The sequence below is a fragment of the Lepisma saccharinum genome, chromosome 12, assembly GCF_977018435.1.
Source record: "Lepisma saccharinum chromosome 12, izLepSacc3.1, whole genome shotgun sequence".
Lineage (NCBI taxonomy): Eukaryota > Metazoa > Arthropoda > Insecta > Zygentoma > Lepismatidae > Lepisma > Lepisma saccharinum.
The window spans coordinates 40,699-61,791 of NC_139240.1; the positions used below are offsets into that span (position 1 = coordinate 40,699).

At 37.9% G+C, this 21,093-nt stretch overlaps 1 protein-coding gene across 1 annotated transcript in view; it reads left to right on the plus strand.

The window, feature by feature from the left end:
- Positions 1-21,093, plus strand: part of LOC145996554 (uncharacterized) — an 88,845-nt gene that overhangs the window by 16,355 nt on the left and 51,397 nt on the right. The gene's annotated exons all lie outside the window — the stretch shown is intronic.

Here is a 21,093-nt window from a genome sequence, read left to right on the forward strand (position 1 = left end):
CAATAATATCCCTCTTTCTTCATCTTGAATTTCTTTGGCAAAAATGTCAAGCTGCCTCTTCGTTCCCTTCCATATGCCAAAACAGTCGTCCACATATCTGCAAAACAGAATCATTTTGTCACCTCCCTTTTCTATCACTTTCTTTTCCCATTCATTCATAACCAATTCAGCCAATGCTGGGCTTAGACTGGAACCTATATTTAGTCCTTCACTCATTAACATTATTTTATCTCCCATTATACTGTAACCGTTATTCCAAATGGTTTCCAGCGCCTTCACTACCCTTTCACTATCCCATTCTCCTATAATTTCTTGTCCCATTCTCTTTTTAATAATGTCCAAAACGTGTCCCCTCTTGATGCTCGGGAACATACTTTTCACGTCTAAGCTAAACATTGTCGTCTTCATCTCATTTAACTTAAGTCCTTTTATGAGGTCTACTACTTGTTCACTGTTCTTAACTGCTCTGCTTTCTTGCAGTGTTACTAACACGTCAATAACTTTCTTTAATTTCTTTTCTAAGGGTTCCAAAATATTGTTTCTGCAGTTCATTACTGGTCTTAACTTTATCTCCTCTTTGTGTATCTTTGGAAAGCCTTTCAAACTTGGTAGTCTTCCTGTCTCCTTTATGCATTTCTTGAATCCACTCCTCCTACAGTCTTTAATGATTCTTTCTTTTATAGTTTGTTCTTCACCTGTTCCACAAATCTCCTCATATCCATTTTCTTTTAGGTCTTCAAACTTCCTCTCGTACCATTCTCTTTCCATCACCACAATTGCTCCACCTTTATCTGCCTGCTCTATCACCACATCATTTCTTGTTTTGATTTTCTTCATCCCTTCCCTTTCTTTTTGACTCAAATTATCTACTTTTCCTTGTTTTCCCATTTCTTTCTTCAGTATGGCTGCTGTTCTTCTTCTAATCTTGTCTCTTTCTGGTTCTTCTTTTATATGGAGCACTGCTTCTTCAATGTCATATATAACTTCCTCATAATCTACATTTCTTTCTTTAACTTTGAAACCTCTGCCTAGTTTTAAAAAAGCTTCCTCTTCTTTTGTTAGATCTACATTCCCTATTACCACAACTCTTCTTCTGGTATCCTCTTCTTCTTCCTCTTCTCCTCTTTCTTCTTTCCATCCTAGTCCCTCTCCTTTCTTCTTCAATTTTATTTTCATTTTCTCTCTAAATTTCTCCTGCCAGATTTTCATTTCATGAAAAGTTTTTTCATGAAAAAAATTATCTGATGATCAATTCAAAATCCATGTGCTTTGTTTCCAAATCAGGACCTGAAATTAATTAGGCGGAAGGGTGTATATCCATATGATTACGTTACAGATTTTTCTAAATTTGATGAGTGTTCTCTGCCACCACAACAAGAGTTTTACAGCAAAATCAGAGGATCTGGAATCACTGATGAAGATTATCACCATGCCCAGTTGATGTGGAACAATTTAAAATGCCAGACATTTGGTGATTATCACAAGGCATATTTAAAACTTGATGTGACCCTCTTAGCTGATATATTGCAGGCATTCAGAAAATCTTCCATGCAAAATTATAAGCTGGATCCAATGTATTTTTACAGTGCTCCGGGCCTAGCATGGTCTGCAATGTTTTTAAACACTAAAATGCAATTGGATCTGATCCAGGATCAAGATATGTATCTGTTTATGGAACAATGTATAAGAGGAGGCATGGTGCAATGTTCTCAGAGATATGCCAGAGCAAATAACAAATATATTCCTGATTATGATCCAGCACTGCCATCAAATTATATACTGTATGTAGATGCCAACAGCCTCTATGGTTATGCTATGATGGATAAACTGCCATATGCAGGGCTTGAGTGGGTTGAAGATTTCAATATTGAAGATCTTAAGGATTTTGATGACAGTAATTATGGCCTCTTCTTAGAGGTTGATCTGACAATTCCAGATAATTTACACAACACATTTTCTGATCTGCCCCCAATTCCTGAGGTTAAGTGTTCACCTGGCTCTAAACAGAAGAAATTGATGATGACTCTAGAGCCGAAACAGGATTATGTTATATATTACAAAAACCTCCAGTTCCTGATGAATCATGGTGTTCAAGTGACCAAAGTTGGAAAAGTTTTGAGGTTCAGGCACTCAAGATGGTTGAAACCATATATTGATACAAACACAGAGCTTCGAACATCTGCAATAAGCCAATTTGATAAGACCTTGTTTAAATTGATGGTCAATTCAGTGTATGGCAAAACAATTGAAAATGTCAGAAAACATATTGATGTTAAAATAATTACTGACCCCAGCCGGAGCAAAAAAATGATTGCAAAGCCAAACTTCAATTACAGAAGAATTTATGATGAGAATATGGCACTTTTCAACATGAAAAAAACAAATATTAAGTTTGATAAGCCTATTTATGTAGGGGCTGTGATATTGGAATTGGCCAAATTACACATGTTAAAATTGTATTATGATGTGTTGAAACCTTTTTATGGTGATTGTGTAAAACTGATGTACATGGACACAGATAGTTTTGTTCTTGATATTCAAACAGAAGATGTTTATCAAGATATGGCACAGCCTGAATTGTTTAAATATTTTGATACCAGTGAACATACAGAGATTCAACACCACAACAAAAAGGTGCCTGGCAAGTTAAAAGATGAGACACTTGGTGATGTTATTGTGGCATTTGCTGGGTTAAGAGCCAAGATGTACAGTTTTGAAACATGTAGTGGCGCTGTTGCCAAAAAGGCCAAGGGCATTGGCAGAGTAATTGTTGACAAAGAGCTTGAATTTGAGGATTACAAAAATTGTCTCAAATCATGTAGCACAATCAGAACATCAGAAAATAGAATTCAGAGTGTTGATCACTTATTGACTAGCAATATTGTAAGAAAAGTGGCTCTGGATCCACATGATGATAAGAGATGCATTTTATCATGTGGCATACATACTCTACCATGGCGTCATTGTGATTTGAAAAATGGTAATCAATGCCCAATTACAGAGCATGATTTGAAATAAATAAACATGCCTATGAACTTATTTGGGTTCTTAAAACAGGCTATTATGGACCTGCCAACACCACAACCCTCTTCTGATATGATATCTAAACTAAGTTAATTATTCATCTGAACAGCATACTTACAGATGTTGATGATGAAACAGGTAAAATATTGTACTTATTTAACAATAATTTAAATCATTACCAATTACCTGTAGGTGGTCAATTGCAATTTATTACAACCCCTGAGGGTAATGTCAAGATTTCAGTAGGGAGAAATATTTATAGAACTAAGCACTCAAACATGATTTCTGGCACTGTATATACTGTTTCTGCTGGTGACTGCTTATATATTGAGGTCCCTGGGTCATATGACAAGCTAATACTTTTTTTATAGAATTAAGAATCAGATATTCAATAATAAATAACCACTAAAACAAAATGCCTAATGATATATTTGGCCATACAAGACATGAAGATCACAGTGATGAGATTCTGATGCTTGATGTCAGAGTCAAGAAATTAAGAAGTGATTTACAAGCTTTACAAACCACACTCAATGCCAGTCTTCAACTAGAAATTACAAATTTACAATCACAATGCATGGACCCTCTTCTTAAAATTGACTCAGAACTTAAATTATTGCTTCAGAAATATACTGACCTGGCCACATTGGATAATTTTCAAAGTTTAGAAGAAGCTGTAGCAGCTCTTCAAGCCAAATTTAAGACCCAGGCCACCAACTCTGAGCAATTGAAACAACAATTGGAAGAGCAGATTAATAATGTCCAGACACAGCTCCAAACAATTGTCAAAAGCATAAAATCACAAGAAGATTTTGATCTAGTGATTTCCACTCTAAAAGAACAGATTCAATCACTCCAGATACCTAATCTGGACCCTCTAAACAATGCCATAGCCGAGGTTAAAGAAAAAATTGAGACACTTGAAAATTTTATGAACAACTTGCCATCTTCTGATGCTTTGAGTGCAATAACTCGGAGTGTTGCCAACATTAAGCTGCAACTTGAAACATATGAAGATTTTGGAAAAATTCAAAGTACCATAACCCATCTTGAGGATACAATAGCAGCAGTGCAAAATGATTTGACAAATGTACAAGAATCTCTAGAATCCCGCCTGCCCGGTATTGTAGATACCCTTGTTAGTGTCCAGCAACAGATCACAAAACTTGAAAACCTCAACACTGAATCTGAGCTATCTCATTTTCATCACTTGATTGATGATATCCAAACAAAGCTTGAAATTTTACAACAATCAACACCCTCTCAGGCAGATATAGCCCTGCTCCAAAATGCTATGCAAAATGTGGCTGATGCTTCTGAATTAAACAATGTGAAATTGGCACTTGAATCTTTGCAAAATACTGTATCAAATCTGCCTACATCACAGGAACTTAAAAATATTAAGAGGGCAGTGAATCGCATATTGAAATCAGAAGATATCAAGAATATCCAGACAGAGATCAAACAACGTACTCAGACAGTGGCCACTCTACCAACCAATCAACATATTAATGAACTGCATGCCCTGTTTGAGGATATCAGAAGACAGGTCCATGATCTTACTGCTCAAAATTCAAAATTGGCAGTTATTGAAAATTTGCAACAAATTGTAGCTAATATCAAGCAACAGCTAGGGACCATGGAATCCAATCAAGCAAATGCTCTGTCTGTTTTTGCCACCCAGCTTCAAGAGATTGTGCAACAATACAAGAAACTTGTTGTGGACATAAAGATCAAGCCAGGCCATGATGATGTTGTTAGGACCATCAATAAGCATCTTGAATCTGTAACAAGCAGATTGCTTACAGCAGAAAAAGAAATAACCGGCATAATCGAGAATCCAAAACATACAGTAATTCTTGAATTGTACAGCATCCCCAACAAAGAATATGATTCACCATTTACACCAGGTGGCAAAATATATATGCTGTCCCCTGCACAATTTTATTACCAGTTTTTTGTTGGGGGCACACTGAGACCAATCAAGATCAAATATTGGCTTCAACCACAGGCACACCACTACCCTACCTTATCAATAACAAATGCTGACAACAAAGTAAAAATCACCAGTGTAGAGTTAGAGGATTTTACAGACCCCAATACATTAGAAACAGCCTATGCTGAAGATGATGGCTCTCTGGAATTTAAAATACAAATAGGGGACAAATTATATTTAGAAAATCCTGTAGTATCAGCTGCTGAACACCCCATAGTTGCAATATTCTTGTTTTCATATTATGTCTAGACAAATTATTGTTGATGAATTACACAGACAAGCCAGACATAATTATAAGAGACTGCCAGTAGTCACAAAAGGCATAGATGATTTATGGCAGAGCGACTTGATTGAGATGGCAAGTGGACAGCTGAAAAACTTAGACAAAATCAACAAGGGCTACAAGTATCTACTCACTGTCATAGATACATTTTCAAAACTTGCCTGGGCTGTGCCACTCAAATCCAAGACTGGAAAATGTGTTACAGAAGCCATCAGAACAATCATCAATCAGAGTGGAAGATCACCGCGCTATTTGCAAACAGATAATGGCAAAGAATTTTATAATTCTGTGTTCCAACAATTTATTAATAGCCAGTCAATAAAACATTATTCGAGTTACAGTGATCTCAAAGCCTCAATTGTAGAGAGATTCAACAAAACCCTAAAAAATCTTATGTATAAACAATTTACACTTCAAGGTAATTATAAATGGATTAATATTCTTCCAGAACTTCTACATAAATATAAAAACTCGGTCCATTCCACAATCAACATGAAACCCTCTGAAGTAACTCCATCTGATGAGCAAAAATTGATCAGGACTGTTTATTATCCTAGATACCAGCCAACAACAAGAAAGGCCAAATACAGGGTGGGTGATCAAGTAAGAATCAGGAAATATAAGCACTTATTCAAAAGAGGCTTTACAAGAAACTGGAGCACTGAATTATTTACAGTGGTTCAAGTTAAACCTGGGACCCTTAACACATATATAATAAAAGACCACCGAGGAGAAATTCTCAAAGGCAGGTTTTATGAAGAAGAACTCAGCAAAACTAAGCAGCCTGACACATATCTCATAGAAAAAATCATCCGCAGAAAAGGCAACAAGTTATTTATCAAATGGCTAGGACTTCCAGAACACAGCTGGATCGATGCAGACAAAGAGCACCTGGGATGTTATAAAAAGGCTGCCAGAACCTGAACAGCAGATTAAGAGAAATGGCAAGTTGCTGCCTGAAAATATTAGATGTCTTATTGTTGGGCCATCAGCTTGTGGTAAAACTACGCTAATGGTTGATAATTTTTTATTGGCACCCAACTGGTTAGACTGGAAAAACAGGCACTTGTATGTCTTCTCTAAGAGCTTGGAACAATTAAAATATCAGCAGCTGATGAAGCTATATGATGGATTGGATATTGCCACTTTTGAATCAGATGTTAAGCCACTTCATGAATGTCTCGATAATTCTGTTGTTGTGTTTGATGACATTATACTGGATAATCAAAACAAGGTTAGAAATTTCTTTACACATTGCCGACACAAAAACATTGATTGCTTCTACCTTCCACAGACTTTTTCAAAAATACCGAAGCAGCTGATCCGAGACAACAGCAATTTTATATGTGTGTTTCATCAAGATCATACCAACCTCAAACACATACATGATGAATATGTAGGTGGGGACTTGAGCTACAATGATTTTTCCAAGTTTTGCAGTAGGTGCTGGAACCAGGACAGTTATGGGTTTGTCACAATTGATATGACAAGAAAACCCAATAGTGGCAAATACAGAAATAAAATCAACAATTTTCTAGACATTGAAACATATATAAATAACCATGAAAAGGCCAAACATTGATGATCTTAAATTAAGAGATTATCTTGTAAAAAGATTTAAGGGATGGAAATCACAGAACCGAGGAATTTATGAACAACACAAACAAACAGAACAGCCTATAATTGATGCTATTAGTGAATTAGGTAAAAATATCAAAACTGTTACAGAGCAAAATCAAAATTTGATCACAGAGTTTGTACCTGTAGCTGCAAGGAACATATTAGATTATCCAATCACCCCACTTTCCAGTATTCATACACCTAGTCCTGTTGCTCCTCGAAGAATTGAAGCTACTCAGGATCCTATTGAATTGGGTCTTCTTGCTCAAAAATATTTAAGCACACCTAAAGACAATAAAGATGAGGTCTTTGGCTTATATGCTGACACAGAGCGTGATGGTAGCATCATACATAGAATTGGCAATTTCAGAGTAATATTTATGGGAGATGATCTCATTGTATATTCAGAATCTCATCTTGGACAAAGAGGTGGTTTTGTTAAGTATCTCGGAACACCTGGATTGTGGGAACTGATGACTAGGAAGAGGCCTGGCAGCTATACAGATCAAGACTATGAGCACTACAACAAAATAATAATAAAATCAGATGCTCTATACCAGAACAATGATCCCACACAAAAAAGAGTCAAGTCTAGCAGTGGAGCAAAATACAACAATTTAATCAAGCCCATATGGTCACAAATTAAGACAGGCAGTGGAATCAAACAATACAACACCCTGCCTAAAGAATTTGTCTGGGTTGATGATGTCAGGAAACTTGTAGATAGGTTATTGGTGATAGCTGGGGAGGAAAATGCTGGCAACCACAATTTTTACAATGAAAAGGTTGGAATTATGGACATGATAAGCACCAAATTGTCTAATTTTATAGTGAATGACACTAAGGGGATTGGATATCTTATAAAAATTATTAATACTCTACCACCTAAATTTTGGAATATTTCTGAGGGTCGGGGGTTGGTTAATGACATTATAAACAAGCTGCCATTTGAATTACACATTCCAGGCTATCAGTATTGTGGTCCCGGTACAAAATTGGACCATAGATTAAACAGGGGTGATCCTGGTGTTAATCCCCTAGATGCTGCTTGTAGAGACCATGACATAGCATACAACACACATTCTGATCTTGACAAGAGACATGTTGCAGACAAGAAATTAGAAGAGGCTGCATTTGGTAGATTTGTAAGCAAAGATGCTTCTTTAAGTGAAAGAATAGCAGCATTGGGAACCACCATAGCTATGAACACCAAACAAAAACTGGGGTGGGGGCTGTGAATATGTATATAATAAACCTACAATGAAGGCCAAGGGTGTTATGTATCAAATACCTTATGCAGGTCTTAAATCTCTTAAAACTATTGATAGTCTTTTAACCAAAAAGCAGCGCAAGAAAAAAAGCTCTTGTATTGCAAAGGGCCATGGTATGAAATTGTTGCTTAGTACCCCCCAATTAAAAAAATTACAGCAATCCAGGAAAAAATCACATGGGGGGGGTTTCATATTTACTATCCCGGCCATCTTAGCAGCACTTGGGGCTGTTGGGAGCTTGGCTGGGGGATCAGCTGCCATAGCAAAAACAGTAATAGATGCCAAGAAGAATAAGGCAGAATTAGATGAGCAGAGGCGCCATAACCTGGCCATGGAGAAACAAGGCAAAGGTGTTAAGAGAGCCATGAATAAGTTTAAAAAAAAACAAGAGCCGCTTACAAACCAAGATCTTGAAGCTTTAATCAAGCCACTGGGCATCAAAAATTTTAGAGGTGTGTACATGTCTGATTCTTTACCAGAACAACCACTCAACAAAGAGTGTGGCATTGTTAATTTGGATAAGTACAAAAATCAGGGCACTCACTGGATCTGTTATCTTAAATATTTAAACGATGAGGCATTTGTGTTTGATTCATTTGGAGGTGTTCCACCTGAAAATTTAGTAAAATATCTAAAATCAGCTAATCTTTATTACAATAATGCCCGTGTTCAAAATTTCAAAGATGTTAATTGTGGACATTTGTGTTTATCTGTTCTTAGATATATGTCTCAAATAAATAAACCATCAATTGAAAATTTTCAAAAAGCCTTGTGGTATTTAAAACATCATGGGGGTATTCCATCTCACCAGCCAAAATTCAATATTGAAACTCAAATTGCATGATGATATAGTGTATCCCAAAACAATAGCTCTCAGAGCATTTTATGGCATGTACTTGATCCCTAATATTACACACCACAACAACAAAATTGCAGTAGGGGATCAAAAAATTGTCATCACTCCAGGGCAGTATAATCTGTCCACTCTAAATGCTCAATTACCCAGAGGTATAGTGTTAAGTCAAAATTCTGTCACTCACAGAGTAGAGATTGTATCTGCTACAGAAACAGTGGATCTGGGTACTATAGGATAGCTGTTAGGCTTTGAGAACAACACAAAACTTGAAGCGGCCATCAAACACACTGCTATTAATATACCTAAATTCTTAGCCATAGAGACTTTGAATATTCACTGTAATGTGGCTGAAGGTATGATCACCAAATCAAATGGCATAGGCACTCACAAACAAACTGGCATCATTGCAACATTCAAACCTAACTCTGAATTTATGGAGCCAATCATCTACACTCCATCCCCAACATTATATTTTCCTGTGTGCCATAATAGAATAGATAATATTGAATTGATGGTCATTAATGAAAAAGAAGAATTAGTTGATTTTGCTGGAGCCACAACAACTGCAATCATAGAGATTAATATTTAAATAAAAATACATACAAAAAAAATGGAAAATATTGAGAGTTATGAGCTACAATCATTCCCCCCAAACAGGAGGACATTTGCAAATTCAAATCAACCCAACACAGAGATTGAGGTTGATCTTGATGTAGGGGATGGCTTTATACACCCCCACAGAGCAGATCTATACATCAAATTTGATGTTGTAAAGCTCGATGGAACAGATTATCCGGCAAATTCAAATATAAGATTGGTAGACAATTTTGTGCCGCATCTGTTCTCTGAAATTGAGATCAGAAAGCATGGTGTTGTTATAAACAGAGTGGATTATCCCGGCATTACCTCCACAGCTTTGGCCACACTAAAATTATCCAAGACCGAGGCTTCTTACTACAAAATAGGTGGATTTGAGGCTGGTGATAAAATTATATCTAAGAGCCACACAGTGCTGTTCCCTATGCGCCTGTTGCCAGGATTCTTCTCAGATTACAAAGATATTATGTGGAAGGGTGGTTTAAGAATCACATTTAGAAGAGCTGCCAATGATAATAATGCTTTGATGAGGTACAGCACATTAAATTCTACAGGGGAAGCTTTGCCCAATACCCTACCTGATGAAGGCAAGTGCATTATTCAGACTATGGAGCTAAGAATCCCGGTTGTTGAATATGAAGCCAGTTATGCTCTTAAATACAAAGCAGATATAATAAAAAATCCACAGATTCCTTTACAATTTTATACATATCAATGTGTACAGAAGCCTGCAACTGGTACTTATTATGAGTTTGATGCTACAAATTCATTCTCCAGTGTACAATATGACATGCCAGATTTTGTGGTGGTACTGTTTCAGACTGGAAGACACAATAATCAGGAAAAAAAATTCAAGTAGATTTGATAACTGCAACATCAAGAACATATATCTTAAAAATGGCAGAAATGAGGTATTTCCTAGAGAAAATTATAATTTAGACATATCCAAGGATGATTTTCTTAAATTATATGAAGCATTTACAGCATATAGAAGGGTCACTACTGGCAATACTGACATGTATTACACACCAGATGAATTCAAAGCACAGAGGCCCATGTTTGTCATCAACACTTCAAAAAGGAAACAAGTTGTGGTTAATGACAGGACAAACATTAAAATTATCTGTGAATTCCACGATACACTCCCTGATGACACTATATGTAGTGTTATTCTCATAGGTGAAAAATCATATGTTTATGATGTAAGAAATGAGAGAGTCACAGAGCAATTCTAGAAGAATTACATTGTTTTAGTACTAGATAAACAAGTTGAGCCTGGTGCCCAATTGAACTTAAACCAGAAGTAAATATGTATATGTATGTGTGTGTGTGTGTGTGTGTTTGTGTGTGTGTGTGTGTGTGTGTGTGGGTGTGGGTGGGTAGGTGTGGGTGTGGGTGTGTGTGGGTGTGGGTGTGTGTTAATACGTTTGGCCTAGTTTTAGGTGTGGGCAAAAAAAATATCAAGAGGGGCATATTTTTAACAAATTTATGGACAACAATCTCACAGAAGTGCCTTTTATAAGTGTAGGCAAATCAATCTGAGGGGGCTCATCATTTGTACACTAGGATTCAAAATTCTTAGAATTAAGAGCATATCACACTTGAAGAATTGGGGAATAAGGGCATCTTGGCATAATTTTAAGTGTGGGCAAATCGGGCTGTTTAATTATATGAGCTCATCATTTGTACACTTGTAAGTGGTGCTGGTTATAGTATCAATTACACTACTTATGTGTGTGTGTGTGTGTGTGTGTGTGTGTGTGTGGGTGGGTGGGTGTGTGTGTGTGTGTGTTAATACGTTTGGCATAGTTTTAAATGTAGCCAAAAACAATATCAAAAGGGGCTTATTTTTAACAAGCTTATGGACAACAATCTTACAGAAGTGCCTTTTGTAAGTGTAGGCAAATCAATCTGAGGGGGGTCATACTTTCCCGGGAAATTCCCGAGGGCATTTTTACAAAAATCTTGGATTAGACAGGGTTCCACACTTGAGCAAAAAGCTCATATGGGCATGTTGATCTAGTTTTAAGTGTAGCCAAATCTGCCTGAGGGGGGTTCATACTTTCTCGCACTGGTTGTATGGGTTTTTATACTACTATCAGCGAATGCTGCTTGAACGTTTTAAAAGGAAACGTGAAAATTAAACCATCTGCAAAACGCCGTCTGACACCTTACAAGGCGGTCATACGCAATCTTGTGAAACCGAAAGTGAACACCGAGAAACGCAGAAAGCTTCTTGTTCAGAATGGAGGATTTCTACCTTTACTTCTAGGCTCCTTGTTATCGGGTCTTCTCGGTACTCTCATTCCTCATTGAGAAAAGACATCTTCTTACAAAAAAATGATCGTCCTTTCACCGGAACAGTTAGCACGTATTCGTGGTTCCGAATTGTCTGTAACTCAAAAATTATCCATTCTAGATAAGAAGATGAATGATATTCTAAAAATGAAAAATATATCAGACGATCAAAAATGGCGTCTTTACAGAAAAGAACTGGACGAGTATTTATGGCTGAGTCGAAAATCCAAAGAACCATTACAGATTCCCATTGTTCAAGATAACGACGGTTCTTCTACTATTTCACCAGAATCGACGTATTTTCCTCAGAACCTGGCAGAGACGTTACCCCGTAATACACGTCATCAGTTACAGAATATCATCGATGAGTACCAATCTACAGCACAACATTTGATAGACGAACGTCAGGAAAAAACACTTCCGGATCCGAAAACGTTGAACTTCTCATCGTCGCCAACGGAAAGTCCTGGACCGTCTCGTAGACAGAAATAGAAAAAGAAGAAGAAAGTGACCGTCCGTGTTTCCAGAAAAACTACACCTTTTCTGAGAACACCTGACGCTTACAAACTGGTTCCTCTGAGAAAAAGCCGTAGACAGAGAGATCGGTCATGGGAGTCCTTAAGTTGAAACACAATAAAATTCTCACCAAAATATATTACGATCCCCGAGACCACGCTTCATTCTCATCTGTAGATCGTCTGTGGAAAGCGGTACGGGATAAAAATATATCCCACGATACGGTGAAAAAATGGCTGATGCATCAGGAAACCTACACTCTCCACAAACCGGCGAGAAAAAGGTTCCCTCGAAATCGTTACAATGTGTGGAACATAGACATGCTTTGGGAAGCTGATCTCATCGACATGGCATCGATACAAAAACATAACGACGGGTACAAATATCTTATGACAGTGATCGACGTATTTTCAAAATATGCCTTTGCATTACCGCTAAAAAATAAAACAAGCAATTCGGTAACCGAAGCTTTCAAAACTATTTTCGAACAAAGCAAACGGAAACCTGTAACACTGCAGACCGACCAAGGAACGGAATTTACAAATTCTACATTCCAGAAATTTTTAAAAACTGAACATGTACAATTTTCGACAGCTACAAATTATCCTGTGAAAGCTAGTGTAGTGGAACGTTTCAACAGAACATTAAAAGAACGGATGTGGAAATATTTCACCTCAAAACAAACAAGACGTTATGTAGATATTTTACCGCAACTTCTCGAAGGTTACAATACGGCAAGCCATAGTTCCATAGGAATGGCCCCTCGAGATGTCAACGAGACAAATGTTTACATTGTGTGGAAAAGACTCAACAAACCTGACAAACATGTCTCGCAACCATCTTCAGATCTGAATGTTGGTGATATCGTACGAATTTCTGTAGTCAAAGGACATTTCGAGAAAGGATACGAACAATCGTGGTCACGAGAACTTTTCAAAATCCATTCCCTTGTTCAGCGAACACCTGTACCTGTATACATATTAGACGACTTAAATGAAGAACCAGTAAAAGGTACATTTTACAAACATGAACTGCAGAAAGTTTATTCGGATCCTGAAGAAGAGTATAAAATTGATAAGATTTTGAACACCCGGGGAAAAGGTAAAAATTTGGAATACCTGGTTCGTTGGCTCGGATATCTACCTAGTTTCGATTCGTGGATCAAGGCATCTTCCGTAAAACAGTTGTCGGAAAAATAATTTCCACAACATATTTATATCAAAATATAACGTTACTGCGATCCAGTGAGTCCTCTGTGTTCGGCCAGAATGGACGATAATTTCTATGTTTACCTCCAATCATCTGCATCGGATGAATACTTTCCAAGCAACACCCTCACCCATTTCACCGTAAAACTTGCTAAACGGATCGATCTGTCTTTAGAATTGTGGGAAGTCGGATTGGCAGAACTACATTATTCAACTCTATACGACAATATTTTGGAAACTGATTCTGGAATGTTAACTTTTCCTGTTCGGACATATGCAAGTGCTGAGGACCTGATCTCTACCATCACAGAATCTCTCCCCGACGACCTGGAAATAAGGAGATCCGTTCTCGAGAAATTCTGGCATTTTTTGACGGAACCGCAATGGGGAACATTTGGATCTACAGTTTGTCCGGATAACACACTCTATATTAACGAACAACCATTTTATTTTCCTGCAACAACATATACGATAGAGGATCTGATTTATTTCCTGAAAACAGACCCTGCGAATGTAGCTGTTCCTACTCATCTCAGGTTTTTCTTCAAAGAGGCCGTGTACAAACATCTATCCGTGATAGGGGTTCCGAAGCCTGAACCTGACGATGCTCCAACAAATACCGTTACACCCTTAGACGAAACTGATGACTATGTTAAATTTCGATATGACATATTGAAATCTATTTATTCTACGCACGCAATGTCCAATAGCGTTGTGGATAAAAACCCCTATATATTCATTTACTCCGATCTGGTGAAACAACAATTGGTCGGGGGAGAAATGGTACGTCTGATGCGTCTTACCCGAAAACAGTGTTCGGACACAAATACATCTTGCACACTACCCGTAGCTCATCATACATTCGACCCGATTCATTACGTTCCTCTGGATAAAGCCTCTTTCGAAACAATAGAAATTGCGTTGTACGATAGAAAAGGAAATCTCCTACCTTTGAGAACTGGGTCCGTACCCACTATCGCTGTTTTACATTTTCGTAGAAAAGCAAAGTCCTTTTAAAAAAACAGTAGACCCCTATTTCTCTCAGTCTTTGTCGAAAAGCGAATGAATCACCATGAATTCACAGACCGAATATTATAGCAACCAAATCCGTGGAGGGATTGGACCCATCTACCGTTCAACTAGAAATCAAAAAGGGAGAGGATTGGGGTCACTTTTCGCAGGACTCTTTAGAATGGTGAAACCTCTACTCTGGAGCGGTGCAAAAACGATCGGAAGAGAAGCTTTAAAAACAGGAGATAATATTATCACCGATATTGCAACAACACAACAAACTCCGAAAACTATTGTTTGTCAACGGGTACGTGAAGCGGGTCAAAATCTTCAAAGTAAAGCACAACGGAATATCGACTCTCTGGTAGGTTCCGGTATAAGAACAAAACCTGCAACAAGAATTGATCAGTTGATGTTAAAACGTTCAGCCACCCGTATTAGAACATCTACGGAAAACATCCACGAAATCTAGGAGAACACGTAAAAGAAAAATCAAACAGAAAGTCGCAGGAAAAGATATTTTTGGATAATGATGGAGGATAACATGTGCATGATCTCGTAGTTCGACCTCTTCCGGAAAAAAACTATTCAGCAAAATGTGGAAAAAACGTACACAGCCACCTACAAACCTATCGCTTCCATCCATAATCAGAATATAATTCAGTTTGTCATACCGGGGGCAGGAACTGATTTTCTCGATCTTTCATCTGCCTATCTCCGTCTGCAAACGCAAATGGTTAAACAGGATGGAAGTCCCATGAGTGCTTCCGAAACCGAAAATGCCCTCTCAAAAAACTGCGGGGTCGTGAATTATCTTCTCCATTCACTTTTTCCCCAATTAGGTAACAGGTAACATCCACACCAGGGAGGTTCACGTAGCCCCACATACATAAACGGAAAATAGTTCAACAGACGGTGCAGGGCTGTTCGGTCACTATCCAGCTCCCCGCAAGATCGAACAATTTCCCAGAACTCCTCGTAACTATATTCGCAAAAATTCAGCCCTCTACTAAACAATCCTGTGCCACACACGTCCATTCTAACATAATTATTTTCCAACTCTTCTATTTATACCTTCTTGTATCTACGTCACATCCTCCAACGGTCGTAAACGCTCAAAACATGTTCAAACTTTCCCCGATTAGCAAACCAGACATTTACCATCCTATCTCCCTAATTAAACGCACATCAACACCATCACCGGAAACACGTACTCCAATTCCAAGAAACCGTCACCGGAATCCACTACTTTTCCTCCTCACCCCAACAACCAATCAAAATCCTCCACACAAAACAAAACCCCGCCCACGCACCAATCAAAATCCTCCATACAAAATAAACCACGCCCCTTTTTATGACGTCATCACGCAAAGCAATACACTTGCTTGCCCACACACCTACATCATCAATTGATCTTTGATCGATCTTTTCCAATCAATTGATTTATCGGACTGAACGGGGTTACATAACTACTGTATTTCATTTTACATAGAACTTTAAATAATATTTTTCTTCCATGTGCAGCAAGTTGTACCACAGTTATGTACGGAATTTGGCATCTTCGACATTACCGTTAACGAAACAAATAGTTGATGAAGGTACGACGAATAAAGCAAACTATGGAGATCACATTTTATGTATTTTCCGTCCATAATTATAATACATGAATAAAGTTAACCCACAGTTTTAAATTTTCACATACAAATTTGCTTGATTATTCGGGCTGGTGGATTAGAGGATAACAGCAGTGTACGTAAAAATGATCAAGCATAGCGTTATGGACCTCAGGTTGAAATCTAAGTAAAGAAAGCATGCAGGTGCGAAAATCCCTCCACTTATTTCATGAGTTCATGATTCATGCTTATGTCACGTCGTACAAATGTAAAAATATGTTAGAGCGGTGTTTACAGTGTAACTGCTAATGCTCTATGCTATGTGTACTAATCAGAAAGTAGTATATCCATAGTTGAACTCACATTGACAGACAAACAATTTTATCGACATATCAATCATCCCATATTACTAGACTTAAGACTACTTTCAATCCAATTTGCAATTATTTCTGAGCAATCGACAGGTATATGTTGTCAAATTGTTTACCCTAACTCACAAACAGACAAACCTTTGAGAACATTTTGCCGAGAGAAGTTGCCATAGGCATAACTTGGCGGGGGCAAGGGCGGCCAACCGCCCACCTCCAAAAAAAAAAATAGGTGTTGAGTGAGTTCCATCCATAAAACGTTTGAGACAGAAAATAGTTCAGAACTCAATGTGTTCTCAGGAATGTGTGAATATAAGAACACTGATCATGAGTTTCAACCCAGAACTTTCTTGTGTGTGAGGAACAACATTTACGAGAACATTTTCCAAATTTGAAATGAATTGTTCAAAATATTATTGACAAATTCCGTGAGTTCAGGATGCTGTGAGCATTCTCTCTTGCCCTCGAAGGCTCAGGACCAATACACTGTATACTCAAAACTACTGGGCATTAAATACTTCGTCTTATTGCTGTTTTGTATATTTAACAAACGAATGATATTAATAGGTCCAAAATTATAAATGAATTTTACTCGGACGCAACTCGTCAAGAAAGGAGACTGAAGCTTCATTAGATTTTTGATTGATTGATTGATTTGGTGTTTTAAGTCCACTTTATGCACAGTAAGGCTAATCGGGACTGGACCTAAAGTTTAAAGTGGAATCCGAACCACTTTGTACCTCCATCGGGTATCGAACCCGGGACCCTTTGATTACAAGGCGAGGACGCTACCACTGCGCCACCGGGGAAGCCTGAAGCTTCATTAGAACTAGAAGCTTCACTCATACTTGTGTGCTATATGTGGTATGTGGCGGGTCGGATTTATATGCTATATAAAGATCGAAATAGGCTATGCATAAAAACACCTTCGAAATTGTATTATGGTCTATATATGTTTATGACCTCACGGATACTCTTGGGGATGCCACGTCTCACTTGGTTCCAAATACTGAAGAAATTCCCGTCTAAAGCCCACATTTCTTGCGTGGCTGGGTACCATCAGTATTGATGAGTTGCTGGGTTCATTTATAGTTTTCTTGTGCACTAATAGAACCATTATGCACTAGAGGTATTAACTGCTCAACATGAGTGACAAAACGTGCTGCAAACAAATTGTAAAATTTACACGCTAAATAATAGTTTAAGTATACTGTGCTAGATGAAACTAAATTCATGCAAACAAACTCACACCGTACTGCATACTTTGCACACCATGGCACAGAATTTTCAAAGGCCTGAAATTCTGGCCAAACACATGACCAATTTTCTTGAAAAATATTATTATTTTATGAGGATACAGGGGTAAAAATGATGATAAATAATTCAGAATCACCCCTTCCCCTCTCCAGGTACACTTTGGACTCATCGTATATACATGGTTGAGCTCTGATTCTTTTTCTTTAAAAAATGGCAGAAATACAAAGAGCGAACTATCGCGCCCTCTCACAGAAAAGACTACAAAATTTAGAAAAGAGAACTTACATTGGTTAAATGTCCAATTTATAAAGTAGGTATTGTCCAGGTTTTCAGAGCTTTGGAAATACTGTGTGGTCCTTACGGCATGGAGGAAATCCTGCTCTTCACGGCCACTGGAAATGATGCTTGTGAAAATTTCCATACAAGCCGATAGTTCTCTCAGGCTCAAGTGCTGAGACGTGCACAGTGGATAGCAGAAAGTCAACGATTCTGAAAAGTTTCATGCTTTGTGACGTATAAATTTATCTTGTTAAGTTGTTGTTCTAAATTCACTTTATGCACTAATAGGATGATCGGGACTGGACCTACAGTTTAAAGTGGGATCCGAATCACTATGATCCTCCACCAGGTATCGACAACAATTGTATTTGTAAATTCCCACGTGAATAACCAGATGTTACTTTAAATATCAAAAATATTAAATTGAATACTTAAATGTGGACAGTTTGCTATATATTAAATAATTCTGGCATCAGCGAATGTGCATAATCATCATCTCCTCACTGTTGAAACAATTTGACCTTAACTCCTTCAATATTAAAATTTCTAACATGTACCATTTGAAACAAGTGTTTTCAGGTGGGGTAGGCCATCTTAAAACAAGCCCCCAAGGACTAATATTTACAACCAGAAAGAAGAGTGCTCTTTTATCTCCTAAGTTTAAATTAAGTATAACAACAAAAGTTAGCTGTGTGTTTAAAATTTGTATTCGGCTTGTCAATTTTAAGGTACCAGGGCATAAGAAAATACCTCTGAAAGTATGATAATTCTAAACACCTCAAAACACTCGTTATCTGTAAAAGTAAAGGTTGAGCAATGTTCCGCAACCTTCTTGTCCTCGCAGAATACCATAAATTATCCAGTACTGAACACGGCACATCATAAAATTTATTTATCCAAAAAAAATACATTACGGCACTCTTGATATAAATTAGAAGTTTAGGAATGAGTTACAATATAATATGTTAAAAGTACTACTACTACTACTACTACTACTACTACTACTAATAATAATAATAATAATAATAATAATAATAATAATCCAATTCACTGCACAAATAGGTTCTATTGGTATTATTATTATTAGTATTAGTATTATTATTCAAACGATTCATGCAGCTGATTATATGGATCCGAAACGCCTGTAGAGATTATGTATGTGTAAAAACAAACTGACCCTTGCCATCAAGGGGCGTCTTATTTAAGTCATGACAATGACAGAGCGAAAAATGCAAACATAAGAAAACAAATTTGTAAAGTAAAAAGTAAAGTGCTTCCCTGTGCATTGCACCATGCCATGAAGGAGTAAAGTGGGTGTGGAGTTTGGACCCTAAACTTTCTTGATCAGGGTCGAAGGTGGGGGTGAAGTGATCAGCACCACGTCCATGGCCGCGTTCTTTCGCCAAAAGTTTTCTCCAGGTGCCCACTGTATACAACGCTGGGTGGAACATGTGGAACCGCTTGAACAGGTGGAAAATATACAGGTTCTCCCCCGCTGGGGATCGAACCCGGGTCTCTTGCATGGTAGTCAGATTAAATAATTTACATTCAATTTGTTACTACAGACAAAAGTTTGCAGCACACCCGTGACCTTGTGGAGGCTCACCGTGCGAAACAAAGATTTAGATAGAGGGCAATGGCGCCAAACAATAAGAATTAAAAGTATTTCAGAAATCGAATTCCAGAAAACTGTGGGGTAAAAAGTGACCTTCAGCCAGACACTGTCTCAACCTCTCCTGACGAGCGACGGTACATCCTCCCTTGTCCGGTACCCACAAAGTCTGCACGGAAAGAAATCGTGTGTATGCGCTCCCCCTCTCACAGCACCACCACTCGAAGCTTCCCTCCTTACTCCACTTCCCCCCGGGTACCAACAAGGGCGATAAAATCAGAGCGTGTGGGTGTGTAACACGGACGCGATTTTTCTGCCACCTGGTGTGGAAAATAGTAAGCTCATCCCACACGTTGCATTGAAATTTGCCACCCTGTGGGGACACGTGAAAAACAAATTTGCTCAAGTAAGGATGGTATGCATCAGGTTCTTCCATGTATTTCCTATTAGGTAATTCCGTTATCATTCCTCAAAAATTCAAGGGCAGTGATCTGAGGCTTCTAAATGTATTTTCTTAACGATTCCTTGTGGGGACCGGATTTTGGTCCCCACAAGTCGGTGTGGTCCCCACAAGGTGGATTCACAACTGACGAGTGTCCCCATAAGGTAGCATCTGCAAAAGCACACACGCACACACACACACACACACACACACAGATATATATATATATATATATATATATATATATATATATATATATATATAAATATTTATATCTATTTAAACTCGTAATTAAGGTAAATTTTTCGTCAAAGTATCCATTTGCATATGGTATCTACAATAGGGTGGAGTGAAAATGGGCTAACATTTTTTTAAAAAAATTCAATTAGCTAGATATGTCAAAAGGTGGCAATAGATCAATAGAACACTGTGTAAAAATTTCAAGACATTTGAACAATATTTTGATCGCCCTTTGCAACCTTTTATTTTACAATACTAAGCGACATTACAACGATATAACGATATAGACAGTCAATAGTGACTATTAGTCATTTTAGTCACCTTGAAACTCAGCTAATGCAATCAAATGCCACAAACAGTTACAAGGTGAAGTGAGAGAAGTCACGTTTCGACTCGAACATCGGCATTAGCTGTCGAGAAGCGATGCGTGCACGGATGAATCCACATCGCGATTTCTGTCGACAAACAGCTTTCGCCGCCTCGGTCACCAGCTTCACGTGTTTTTCCACAGCCTGTGTGTGGTTGGGGAATTTTGATGAGATCCCTGAGCTCAGTGTCTGTCATTGCCTTGATTACGGGAGGATCCGAGATAGACAGACTGC